The following is a 14439-nucleotide window of genomic DNA, read 5'->3' on the forward strand; positions in this document are numbered from 1 at the left end:
CCACAATAAAAACTCTTTCAATATAAGGAACACTCATGAACCTTACCAATATCTGATTAACCACAGTGACTCTTGTCTTCAAATAAAAATATCCCATAATAATCCTTCTGAAAACACAGTCCTAGATAGGAAGCATTTCTGGGATACATAAAAATTGTATATCTATCTATCTATATATGTATTATATATATATATATATATATATATATTTGTCTTCCTCCTTTATGTTTTTATTTATTGTTCTTATTGTTTTAACTTTTCTTGTATGTCTGTCATCTGTCCCCTTCATTCTTAGATTGAGAGTTCCTTGAGAGCCTAGAAACTTGTCTAATTCTTACTCTTGTATTCTTACCCAGAGTTTAGTACAATGTTTTGCACCCAATAAGTACTTAATAAACTATATCACTTAAGTAAGATCAGGTTTAGATGTGGAATTTAGATGTGGGACTCCTAAGAAATGACCTCAAGGTCAACAGGACAAAGCAGAGCCTTCTGATATGGAAGAAATCATCAGTCAACATTGATGACATTTATTGAGCGTTAAATATGTGCAGAGTACTGTACTAAGTGCTTGGGAGACTACAATACAACAGAGTTGGTAGATACGTTCTGTGGCCACAAAAAGTTTACAGTCCAGAATCCATAAGTGCTTAGTACAGTGCTCTGCACACAGTAAGCACTCAATAAATACGACTGAATGAATGAATTAGTTAAGGTCCGGACCAGGTCATTAAGGCAGGCTGATGAGCTCACTCTAAGGCACTTTCTCCTAGAAATCTCTCCTTACAAGTAATCAGCCCTGTCATACCAATCAATGGTATTTATTGAGCACTTACTGTGCTCAATTACTAAAAACAGTGGAGGATGGAAAGCTACACACTCTAAAAAGGAAATTGTAGGAAAGAGGGAGTATGTAGTTATGTAAATATATACAGAAAAAAAATCTCAATTTAACTTTAAAAAAATAACAACTCATTGCATTTTCAGCTTTGCTCTACAGTAAAAAGCTACCTCTATTATTCTCTGAAATACATTTTAGGGAAAACATTCACATTAAGCCTAAGACAAAATATAACCTAAGTGTGAAAATGCATTGCTTTCCACATTTTGATTGAGTCTTTTGCTGAAGTTTTATGGGGAAGATAACAATAACTTGTATGTCATTAACAGCCAATTCTACCACTACTCTTGGAGAATGGACAGAACAGCTTCCTTAAACTGCATAAGGCAGGGGATTGGAAGTATCCACAGATCTACACAATGACTAAATCTACAATTCCTTTTAGCAAAACGATCCTAAACACACAGTTCTTTCCAAGTAGGGAGGAAGGAGCTAAAAAATTGCCCACTCTCCAAGCTAGGATTCTTTCACACCACATATCCAATCTGTTACAAAAGCCACCGGACTCACCTTCACTACATCACCAAGATTCGCCCTTTCCTCTCCATCCAAACTGCTATCACATTAATACAATCACTCATCCTATCCCGACTGGATTACTGCATCAGCCTCGTTTCTGACCTCCCAACCTCCTGTCTCTCCCCACTTCAATCTAAACTTCATTATGCTGCCCCAGTTATCTTTCTACAGAAATGTTCTGGGCAAGTCACCCCACTCCTGAAAAATCTCCAGTGGTTGCCTATCAACTTCCAAATCAAACAAAAACTCCGCACTATTGGCTTCAAAGCTCTTCCATTATCTTGCCCCTTCTTACCTCACCTCCTTTCTCTCCTTCTACATCCCAGCTGGCACACTCCACTCCTCTGGTTCCTACCTTCTCACTGTGCCTTGTTCTCACCTGTCCCGCTGTCGACCCCTGGCCCATGTCCTACTTCTTGCCTGGAAGGAATACCTTCCCTCCTCAAATCCATCAATCACATTTCCCTCTATTCAAAGACCTACTGAAGGCTCACCTCCTCCAAGAGACCTTCGGAGATTAAGCCCCCTTTTCCTCAGATCCCGCTCCTCTCCTCATCGCCCCAACTCGCTCTCTTTCCTCTACGCCCCCTCCCCGCCCCACAGCACTTGCGTATATATGTACAAATCTATAACTCTATTTATATTGATGCCTATTTACTTGTTTTGATGTCTGCCTCCCCCCTTCTAGACTGTAAGCCAGGTGTGGGCAGGGATTGTCTCTATTGCTGAATTGTACTTTCCAAGTGCTTAGTACAGTGCTCTGCAGATAGTAAGCACTCAATAAATAGGATTGAGTGAATGAATGATTGAATAAACGAAGTTCTTTTCACAAAGCTCACTATCTAAATCTGGATGAATATGACCCAGTGGAGGAAAAAAAAAGGAGACCAAATAAACTAAAGAGTGATGTAAATATGTTTTTATTTATTGTTCTTATTGTTTTATCTTTCCTTGTATGTCTGTCATCTGTCCCCTTCATTCTTAGATTGAGAGTTCCTTGAGAGCATAGGAACTTGTCTAATTCTTACTCTTGTATTCTTTCCCAGAACTTAGTACAATGCTTTGCACCAAGTGCTTAATAAACTATAGCACTTAAGTATGACCAGGTTTATATGTGGGACTTCTAAGTAATGACCTAAAAGTCAACAGGACAAAACAGAGCCAGTTAACTAAAGTGTGATGATGATGATGGGATTTATTAAGCATTTACTATGTGCAAAGCACTGTTCTAAGCGCTGGGGAGGTTACAAGGTGATCAGGTTGTCCCACGGGGGAGCTCATGGCCCCAGAGGGAAAATTTTGGAGATGCCCACATCTCTCTAGACCGTAAGCTCATTGTGGGCAGAGAATGTGTCTACCAACCCTGTAGAGAAGCAGAGTGGCCTAGTGAAATAAGCACAGGTCTGAGAATTAGAGGACCTGGTTCCCCAACTTGTCTGCTGTGTAACCTTGGGCAAAAGAACTCCGCTTTTTTGTGCCTCAGTTCCTTCATCTGCAAAATGGGGATTCAGTGCCTGTTCTCCCTCCTACTTAGAATGTCAGCCCCATGTCCTGATTATCTTGCATCTACCCCAGCACTTAATACAGTGCTTGGCACATAGTAAGTGCTTAACTAATACCATAATTATTGAACTGTACTCTCCCAAGAACTTTGTACAGGCCTCTGCAGACAGTAAGAGCTCAGTAAATAGCATTAATTGGATGATCTTAATGCTTTTTATGGTATTTGTTCAGCACTTGCTGTGGTCCAGTAGTTCTTAAGTATCCATTGTTTCTTGTTTTGCCTTATGCCATCCAGTTGTCTCCAACCCATAGCGATGCCAGGGAAACATCTGTCCTAGAATGCTTCACCTCCACCTGCAATCATTCTGGTAGTGTATCCATACAGTTTTCTTGGTAAAAATATGGAAGTGGTTTACCATTGCCTCCTTCCGTGAAATAAACTTGAGTCTCCACTCTCAACTCTCTCCCATACCGCAACTGCTGTGCACAGGTGAGTTTTGACTTGTAGCAGATTGCCTTCCAGTAGCTAGCCACTGCCCAAGCTAGGAATCATCATCATCATCAATTGTATTTATTGAGCGCTTACCGTGTGCAGAGTACTGTACTAAGCGCTTGGGAAGTACAAATTGGCAACATATAGAGACAGTCCCTACCCAACAGTGGGCTCACAGTCTAAAAGGAATGGAATGGGTATGCCTCTGCTTCACTCTCCCTCCTATAGTCGAGATTGGTAGAGTAATGAAAACTCTCCAGGTGCATCCCTGAGAGAGGAAGAGCTGGGTTAGAAACAAGCTAATTAGGTTGGACACAGTTTCTGTCCCATATAGGGCTCACAGACTCAATCCCCATTTTACAGATGAGGTAACTGAGGTACAGCGAAGTTAAGTGACTTGCCCAAAGTCTCACAGCCGGGAAGTGGCAGAGCCGGTATTAGAATCCAGGTCCTTCTGACTCCTAAACCCGTGCCCTATCCACTAGGATATGTTGCTTCTTGTTCTATCTTCTAATTGTCTTTTTTTGTTACCAATTCTTTTTTCAAGACTTCTGTGATGGCTCCCCCAAGCCATTCCTAGCAAGAACCAGTTGAGTGATGACACTGGCCAGACTCTATCTTCTGAAAGACTGAGGGACCCTCTGCTTCAAATTTCCCAGTCGCCTCAAAGGTAGAAACATCTGAGAAACTTAAAAGGGACATTTAGCAATTAAGAACTATGAAGTTGATTACCACCACCTTATTTTCTACTATCTTTTAGCCATACTAATGGTCCATAGCTAAGTATGGCTAACCAAAAATCACACTGAAAATGGGTAGAGCCATTTAGGGTTCAAATACAGCATGTTAGCATCCCAGACTAAATTATTATACCAAACAATGATGTTTTAGGGTGAAATGACAGGCATACAGCACTGAAACTGTTAGGAAAAAAAAATTCATATCGATAACAGGCAGCATGTAAAGTGGCATTCTGTACTCGTTAGCATGTATAATTCACAAGGTATCTGCTGAGTTCACAGAACATAAGATGCTGCTTCACTGTGATCTTTATTATTTTAAATATAGGATTATTTATTATGTATACTTCCGTTTATCCCAGATGAGCATGTATTGCATTATCTTCTAAGCCTGAGTGTAGACAATAATGCATAAAAACAATCTCCAAACAAATAGTACCGTTGACAGGTAAATTATGGAAATGGTGAGCAAAGGAAATTTTGGAACATCTTTAGTACAACATTTTACAAACTTCCACGTTGTTTATCATGCTTTTCGATGTCAGCTGGAAAACGTTTCTTCCTAGGTAATGATACTCACGACAACATGTGAGGATTGAATAAGGAATGCCCCTTTTTCTGCTGAGCCTCAGAAGTTGGAAATCATAATGAAAACATTAAAAATTGAAAGAGATCAATGTGGAAAAGCAGGCAGGAACATTGCGGCTCCAAGATCCACAGTGAAACTTCATCCCATGGTTATGAAAATTTTTCAAATAGCATTTCTGCAGGAGGGCAGTGGCACCACATTAAGAAAGATGACTCAAGAAAACAATATGATAATCTTTCTGCACAGTCATGGATGACTTGAAAATGACTAAATTCTGCAACCATGCATGAATCTCTACATAGATTTCTAGACACAAGGATGAGGGGTGACATTGAAATCTGCCTGGGAAAAGTTTCGTATCTTAAGCCAGACCCAGGAAGAAGTAAATAGCCCAGGCTCCTGATACTGGCCAACCACAAATTTGGAGTGATTTCTACTCGTGTGTATAATCTCCTACAACAAGTACAGCATAATTGGGGCTTTTATCTGCTAGTGACAAGCCAAATGAGCAGTCTGAGTGATTCCTGCTGAGGATTTTGTGTTGGAGCACACATGTGGAAATAAATTTATCAGGAGCTTCGGTTATGGTCTGGAGGATCCTAAAGGTTCTTAATCAATCAGTGGATTTTATTGGGCACTTTATTGCATGCAGAGCATTGTACTAAGCGCCTGGAAGAGGAGAATACAGAGTTGGAAGACTCATTCCCTGCCCAAAAGGAGCTTACAGTCTAGTAGGGGAGACAGAAATTAACAAATTATGGATAGCAATAACAACAATGGTACTTGTTATGCACCTACTATGTGCCAAGCACTGCTCTAAGCGCCGGGGTAGATGCAAGTTAATCAGGTTGGCCACAGTCCCTCTCCTTCAAGAGACTCATACTCTTATTCCTATTTTACAGATGAGGTAACTGAGGCACAGAGAAGTTAAGTGACTTGCCCAAGGTCACACAGCAGACATGTGGCAGGACTGGGATTAGAACCAAACTCCCAGGCCTGTAGTGCATCCACACTGCTTCTCATATGTACATAAATTCTGTGGGATTAAGTTGAGGGTAGAGAAGCAATGTGGCTCAGTGGAAAAAGCATGGGCTTGGAGTCAGAGGTCATGGGTTCAAGTCCCGGCTCTTCCAATTGTCAGCCGTGTGACTTTGGGCAAGTCACTTAACTGTATATATGTATATATGGTTGTACATATTTATTACTCTATTTATTTATTTATTTATTTTACTTGTACATTTCTATCCTATTTATTTTATTTTGTTGGTATGTTTGGTTCTGTTCTCTGTCTCCCCCTTTTAGACTGTGAGCCCACTGTTGGGTAGGGACTGTCTCTATGTGTTGCCAATTTGTACTTCCCAAGCGCTTAGTACAGTGCTCTGCACATAGTAAGCACTCAATAAATACGATTGATTGATTGATTGATTGATTAACTTCTCGGTGCCTCAGTCACCTTATCTGTAAAATGGGGATTAAGACTGTGAGCCCCCCGTGGGACAACCTGATCACCTTGTAACCTCCCCAGTGCTTACAACAGTGCTTTGCACATAGTAAGCACTTAATAAACACCATCATAAAAAAAAAACAAGTGCTTAAAGGCTTCAGATCCAAGTGCACAGGTGACACAGAAGAGAGAGGGAGCAGAAGAAAAGAGGGCTTAGTTGAGGAAGGCCTCCTGGAGGGGATGTGATTTTAACTATGCTTTGGAAGTCGGGTGATCTGTCGAATACAATAGTAATAATAATAATAATGGCATTTAAGTGCTTACTATGTGCAAAGCATTGTTCTAAGTGCCAGGGAGGTTACAAGGTGATCAGGTTGTCCCATGTGGGGCTCACAGTCTTCATCCCCATTTTACAGATGAGGGAACTGAAGCACAGAGAAGTTCAGTGGCTTGCCTAAAATTACACAACTGACAAGTGGCAGAGCCGGAGTTTGAATCCATGACCTCTGACTCCAAAGCCCGGGCTCTTTCCACTGAGCCAAGCTGCTTCTCTGAATATGAATATGAAGTGGGAGGGAGTTCCAGGCCAGAGGGTGTAGAGGGGCAAGGTTGGCAAAGATAAGAAGAACCAAAGCTCCTGATAAATATTCAATCTGCACCAAATCTTGTAGGTTCAACCTTCACAACATTGCCAAAATCTGCCCTTTCTTCTCCATCCAAACTACTACCATGTTAATCCAAGCACGTATCCTATCCCTCCTTGATTACTGCATCAGCCTCCTTGCTGACCTCCCTGCCTCCTGTCACTCCCAACTAGAGTTGATACTGTACTCTGCAGCCCAGGTTAATTTTCTACAAAAACATTCAGTCTATGTTGACCCACTCCTCAACCAATCAATTGTTTATTGCCCGCTTACTGTTTGCAGAGCACTGTAATAAGCACCTGAAGGACCTCCAGTTAGAGTCCATCCACCTCCGCATTAAATAGAAGTTCCTTACCATCAGCTTGGGGAAGCAGCATGGTTCAGTGGACAGAGCCCGGGCTTTGGAGGCAAAGGTCAGGGGTTCAAATCCCAGCTCTGCCAATTGTCAGCTGTGTGACTTTGGACAAGTCACTTAACTTCTCTGGGCCTCAGTTACCTTATCTGGAAAATGCAGATTAAGACTGTGAGCCCCCGGGGGACAACCTGGTCACCTTATAACCTCCCCAGCACTGAGAACAGGGCTTTGCACATAGTAAGTGCTTAATAAATGCCATCATTATTATTATTATCATTATTAAAGCAATCATGTTGGCTCTACTACGTTACCTCACTGCTTTCCTATAACATGCAGCCAACACAACCCAGCTCCTCTAATGCCAACCCATTAACTGTACTTGGATCTCATCTATCTTGCCACCGCTTTCTCACCTTCATCCTGCCTCTGGCATGGAACATCTTCCCTCTTTACATCCCACAGACAATCACTCTCATCACCTTCAAAACCTTGGCACATCTCTGCCAAGAGGCTTTCACTGACGCTTTTGCATGTAGTAAGCACTTAATAAATGCCATTATTATTATTATTTTTATTATTTCCTCTTCTCCCCCTCCCTTTTGCATCACCCTTGTTCTTGAATTTGCATCCTGTGTTCACCTCTCCCTCAGCTCCACAGCACTTAGGTACATACCCCTAATTTATTCGTATTAATGTCTCCCCCTCTAGACTGTAAGCTCATTGTGAGCAGGGAATGTGTCTAATAACTCTATGATATTGTCTGTTCCCAAGTTCTTAGTACCATGCTCTGCACACAGTAAGGGTTCAAGAAATATGACTGATTGACCGACCCTTGTGTAGTGCAGTGCCTGGCACATAGTAAGTGCTTAAGAAGCACTTAAAAGAGTGCTTGGCACATAGTAAACACTCAGTGGCTTTGGAGCCAGTGGTCATGGGTTCAAATCCTGGCTCTGCCAATTGTCAAGCTTTGCGACTTTGGGCAAGTCACTTAACTTCTCAGTGCCTCTGTTACCTCATCTGTAAAATGGTGATTGACTGTGAGCCCCTCGTATGACAACCTGATCACATTGTAACCTCCCCAGCACTTAGAGTAGTGCTTCACACGTAGTAGTGCTTAATAAATGCCATCATTATTAACAAATACCATAATTATTAAATACTATTAAAAATGAATTATTCACTGAAGATGAAAAAACACTTCCATAGTCAACAGAACAATCTTCTATTTTTGTAGCCTCCTGAAAAGTCTTATAACTACATTTTGACTCAGTTAATCTTATGATATTATGCTTTGAATTACTTTATCAAAGACTAAACAATAGTTTAGCGATGTTAGTGATGCTACAGTGTATATAATGGAATTTCATATTATTTTTCCAGAGCTTCTGGAAGACATCTTACTCTACCACATTTAAGGCTAAGGATAAACACACCTCATGTTACAGTGATAACTGGTATCACCCAATTTTCAAGTAACAGAACCCTGCTCTATTGTGGGAACTGCTTATATTGGGTCAGAATTACAGTTCTTCTCATCCAGCATCCCATCACTGACAATGGCAACAGGATTCTTGGAGAAACTTTGTGATGGTCGCTCTTTTGGATACTGCAAGAATGATAAATGAAACACCTTTAAATTTTCCCTCTCTATCTCTGGCTTCCCCTCCAAAAACACATTGTGGACCAGTCATTTATGTGTCTAGCCATCATGAATCTACTGATAGATTCACCTACAAAAGTCCCTATAGGAATCAATTCTGTAGGTTTACCACCATTTGGATCTAAGTGTTCCCTTTCTCATTTTTTGGTCTGAACGTACCATCTCTCAGCTTCAGTGAAGATCCCCTCACCCTGGTGCTGTGGAAAAGCAATAAGAGCATAAGAAATGATGCTCGATGTTAAAGGGAAATATGTCCAACTGAACTCAGTACTGAAAGGGTTTTGCAGCCCCTTGGTTGGTCTGATCCTTTCTCGTGCCTTGGTTACAGCGTGCCAATTAGCTATTCTATAATGGGGAAGGTTGCTTATTATGGTAAGAAAAATACAACAAAAAAAACCCTTCTAGACATAATGCTTCCTGGTCATTACGATGACATGTTGACAGAGGATCTTGTCTTAAAGGAGAGAGAAGGTGTGCAGGAACTTCATCATTTGGCATTTACCCAGCTACTCGAGAGCTCCAGATGGAATAAAAATAAAAATTCATATTCATTGTATATTATTAGCCAACCTACACTGGAAATGTGCTCGATGCAGACTTGATAGAAAGCAATCTATCTTTTTATTGAGGGGGTGACAGGCAGACAGTTTCAGGGGCTTTTAAATTTGACTGGTCTTTCCTGAAAAGAGATGAAAAAATATAGGGAAGACTGAATACGGTCAGATTTCTCACCAATTAAACCCTGCTGCAAATATCTCATAAATAAAGCTTTAAATCATGAGGATAATGGATACTTTGAGTACCAAATAGGTTGTCATAAAATTAACTGGAAACCAATGCTTTCTTTCATTAAATAATGTAAATTATATTTTTCTACCCTCATCATAATAAATTTACAACAGTGTGAAATACTAAGTGATTTTTATGAAGCATCTCTTTTAAGGAAAGTTAAGGAGGAGTTAGAAAATTACTGTCCAAACATTCCTGAATAATACAGGAAGAAATTGACCAGCTTCTTTTGGGGAAGAAAAGTCTTCGATCAAGTTGTCTTGGAAGGGAAAGTAATGGGCATGTGTATGCGTATGCATGTGCTCATGCTAACACACACACACACACATTTGGAAAGCCAATAAAACAATCCTGTGTTTTTCTTCCTGAAATCTCAATACAGATCGACTTCTTTATTCCATAATTTTCACTGTTTTATCAGCCTAGAAATATGCACTGCAAATCTGTGGCTAAATGGATAAGTAGTTCAGCCTCACTGTGAATACATTTCTTCCCAATCAGCTCCTAAATCATGTCTTTTTTTCAATCTTCCTACACTAGTAGATGTCACTGAGGCCTAGCAGATTCTCACACATCTCAGGCTGTGACACTTCATGAAAAGCCACGTTTTCCTTTTTTCTCCCTGGAAAAATACCTGTGCGAAATCTAAACAGTGCTACTTTTTACACTTGTAACAATGGGCTTTGCTCCAGGGACCAATAACGAGAAGGGATTGTGAAGCTGCAATATACCAAAGCCCTCTAAGTGAAAAATGGCATAAACAGAAACTTAGAATCTTTCAGTGGATCGATGCTAGGGTGTACACACAAGAGCAAGGCATAAAGGCAGAATGAGTACTTCCCTCCAAATTACTACATACATAATTAGATTATTGTGGCTAATTGGGCCATGTAATGTAAGAAATGTACAAAGATATTAGAGGCAAACTATTAGAGGAAGATGGAACAGTTCCTATGTCAATCAAATTTATTGAGTACCTACTATGTAAAGAAGACTGTACTAAGCGCTTGGGAGAATAAGATATGTGTGACTGTTCAGTCTGAAAAGAGGGATATAGACAGGGAACATGACTGAATTTGACAGAGCCATGGAGGGAGTGGACAAAGTGAACACAAAGTGGTTGTGGGCCAGGACAACCAGGACAAAAAGGCACCATTTATTTGATCAATCAATGGTATTTAGCGGCCTGCTGAGCGCAGAGGGCTATACTGAGCACTTGAGAGAATACAATTGATTTGAGCCAAAATCCCCACCTTCAAGGTCCTTACAACCTAATGGGGGAGACCAAAAGACATGAGTCATTGACACATAGTTGGAGGAGGAGCAAAACACCTTTCTAGCTTTAAAAGTAATGGTTTTTAAGTGCTTACTATGTGCCAGACACAGTACAGAGCACTGGGGTAGATACAATTGTTCAAAATCAGTGGATTCCCACCTACTCCAAGTACAAGTAGGTGTGAGGATTTGGACCTACACTGGATTGTCACCTTTTTTTTCCACCCCACCCCCAAACCCACAGCACTTATCTATACCTATCCATAATTTATTTATTCATTCAATCGAATTTATTAAGCGCTTACTGTGGGCAGAGCACTATTTGTGTCCGTCTCCCCCTTTAGACTGTAAGCTTATTAAGGGCAAGCAATGTGTCTATCAATTCTGTTTTATTGTACTCACCCACACACAGTGCAATGCTCTGCACACAGTAAATGCTCAAATATGATTGAGCAAAGACTGGGGGGAAATGGGAATGATTCACTAATGATTCAGAGAATCAGCTATTCACACAGCCTCCGACAATGAGGGGACATCCTCTTCTGAGGCTGAGTAATTTTCTATTTAAGGAAAGTTGTAGGTGGAGGCCTGTATTCCTTCTGAAGAGGCTGGAGTCATGATGAGATGCAATTTTTCAGGCACTGGCAATGTTTCTTCCTGCCATTCTGTTAGCCTAGGGAAAGAAGGATAGCATGGCCTAGTGGAAAGAACTCAGATGTGGGGGTCAAAAGACCTGGGTTCTAACCCCAGTCTCTATCAATTGCTTGCTGTGTGACCTTGGTGAAGTCACAACTACTCTGTGCCCCAGTTTTACTGTTCGCCCTCCTACTTAGACTGTAAGCCTTATGTAGGACAGGGACGGTGTCCACCCTAACTGACTTTTATCTACCCCAGCACTTAGAATAATGTTTGACATGTAAGTACTGAACAAATATCATAAAACAAACAAAACAAGCAAGGATAGTGTTAAGCTTTTGGTTTCCCTTGGGTAGAGGCTCTATATCTACTGTTGATTCATTCAACACCTAGAACAGTGCTTTGCACATAGTAAGCGCTTAACAAATGCAATCATTATTATTCACTTGTATTTATTGAGTGCTTAGTGTGTACAGAGCACTGTACTAAACATTTGGAAGAATACAGTACAGTATAATATTTGAGAGTAAACAGACATACTCCTTGCTCACAGTGAGCTTACAGTCGTGCCATTTCCAAAACCACCACTCTGGGGGTGTTTTCAATGACTGTAATCATAACGATAATAATGACGGAATTTGTTAAGCGCTTACTATGTGCTAAGCACTGTTCTAAGAACTGGGGTAGATACAAGGTCATCAGGTTGTCCCACATATGGCTCACAGTTTTAATCCCCATTTTCCAGATGAAGGAACTGAGGCCCAGAGAAGTGAAGTGACTTGCCCAAGGTCACACAGCAGATAAGTGGTGGAGCCGGGATTAGAACCCATGACCCCTTCCTTCCTCTCCCCCTCGTCCCCCTCTTCATCCCCCCCACCTTACCTCTTTCCCTTCCCCACAGCACCTGTATATATGTATATATGTTTGTACATATTTTTTTTACTCTAGTTATTTATTTATTTATTTATTTTATTTGTACATATCTATTCTATTTATTTTATTTTGTTAGTATGTTTGGCTTTGTTCTCTGTCTCCCCCTTTTAGACTGTGAGCCCACTGTTGGGTAGGGACTGTCTCTATATGTTGCCAATTTGTACTTCCCAAGCGCTTAGTACAGTGCTCTGCACATAGTAAGCGCTCAATAAATACGATTGATGATGACCCCTGAGTCCCAGACCCTTTCCACTAAGCCACTGCCTGAGATAGGGCTGAGTCATGGGAGCGGGGGGGGGGGGGGGGGGGGGGGGGAGAGGGAGTGTCTCTCTCCACTTCAATCCATACTTCATGCTGCTGCCCGGATTATCTTTGTCCAGAAACGCTCTGGGCATGTTACTCCCCTCCTCAAAAATCTCCAGTGGCTACCGATCAATCTGCGCATCAGGCAGAAACTCCTCACCCTCGGCTTCAAAGCTGTCCATCCCCTCGCCCCCTCCTACCTCCCCTCCCTTCTCTCCTTCTCCAGCCCAGCCCGCACCCTCCGCTCCTCTGCTGCTAATCTCCTCACCGTTAGGCCTCGTTCTCGCCTGTCCCGCCATCGACCCCCGGCCCACGTCATCCCCCGGGCCTGGAATGCCCTCCCTCGGCCCATCCGCCAAGCTAGCTCTCTTCCTCCCTTCAAGGCCCTGCTGAGAGCTCACCTCCTCCAGGAGGCCTTCCCAGACTGAGCCCCTTCCTTCCTCTCCCCCTCGTCCCCCTCTCCATCCCCCCATCTTACCTCCTTCCCTTCCCCACAGCACCTGTATATATGTATATCTGTTTGTACATATTTATTACTCTATTTATTTTATTTGTACATATCTATTCTATTTATTTTATTTTGTTAGTATGTTTGGTTTTGTCCTCTGTCTCCCCCTTTTAGACTGTGAGCCCAATGTTGGGTAGGGACTGTCTCTATATGTTGCCAATTTGTACTTCCCAAGCGCTTAGTACAGTGCTCTGCACATAGTAAGAGCTCAATAAATATGATTGATTGAGTTGAAGGGGGGAAAAACAGCAAGAATTCAGGGCAGGACAATGAACTACCCAAGACTTGGGAGTTATGGGAAGATACTGGCATTTAATGTGAACTACCAGTTCATGCACAGCATCATTTCACAATTACCCACAACTGGAGTCCAATTATCCATCCAGTCCAAGGCTGCTTCTGATATTCTGTTTGTGAGAAGCAGCCATATTTATTGAGCTCCTGCTGTGTGCAAAGCACTGTACTAAACACTTGGGAGAGTATAGTACAACAATAAACAGACACATTCCCAACAGACACATTCACATTCCTGTGAGCCCACTGTTGGTTAGGGAATGTCTCTATATGTTGCCAACTTGTACTTCCCAAACGCTTAGTACAGTGCTCTACACACAGTAAGCGCTCAATAAATACGATTGATTGATTCCCTGCCTACAATGAGCTTACAGTCTAGATGGGAAGACAGACAATATAAATTACAGATAAGCACTGCAAGGACTGTGGGGCTGGAAGGGGACATGAAAAAAGTGAGCAAGTCAGGGTAACAAAGAAGGGAGTTGAAGAAGAAAGGAGAGTTTAGTCAGGGAAGGCCTCTTGGAGTAGAGGCCTAGAGGCAGTGTGCGGAATGGCCTAGTGGATAGAGCACAGGCTTTGGAGTCAGAAGAACCTGGGTTCTTATCCTTGCTCTGCCACTTGTCCGCTGTGTGATCTTGGGCAAGGCTTCTTAAACTTCTCTGTGCCTCAGTTACCTCATCTGTGAAAAACACTGTGGCTCGGTGGAAAGAGCATGGGCTTTGGAGTCAGAGGTCATGGGTTCAAATCTCGGCTCCACCACTTAGCTGTGTGACCTTGGGCAAGTCACTTCACTTCTCTGTGCCTCAGTTGCCTCATCCGTAAAATGGGGATGAAGACTGTGAGCCCCGCATGG

General features: G+C 41.9%; 1 protein-coding gene across 2 annotated transcripts in view; it reads right to left on the reverse strand.

Moving 5' to 3' along the window:
* The window catches only part of NKAIN2 (sodium/potassium transporting ATPase interacting 2), a 1260259-nt gene that overhangs the window by 620316 nt on the left and 625504 nt on the right, over positions 1 to 14439 (reverse strand). The gene's annotated exons all lie outside the window — the stretch shown is intronic.

The sequence above is a fragment of the Tachyglossus aculeatus genome, chromosome 2 (genome assembly GCF_015852505.1).
Source record: "Tachyglossus aculeatus isolate mTacAcu1 chromosome 2, mTacAcu1.pri, whole genome shotgun sequence".
NCBI lineage: Eukaryota > Metazoa > Chordata > Mammalia > Monotremata > Tachyglossidae > Tachyglossus > Tachyglossus aculeatus.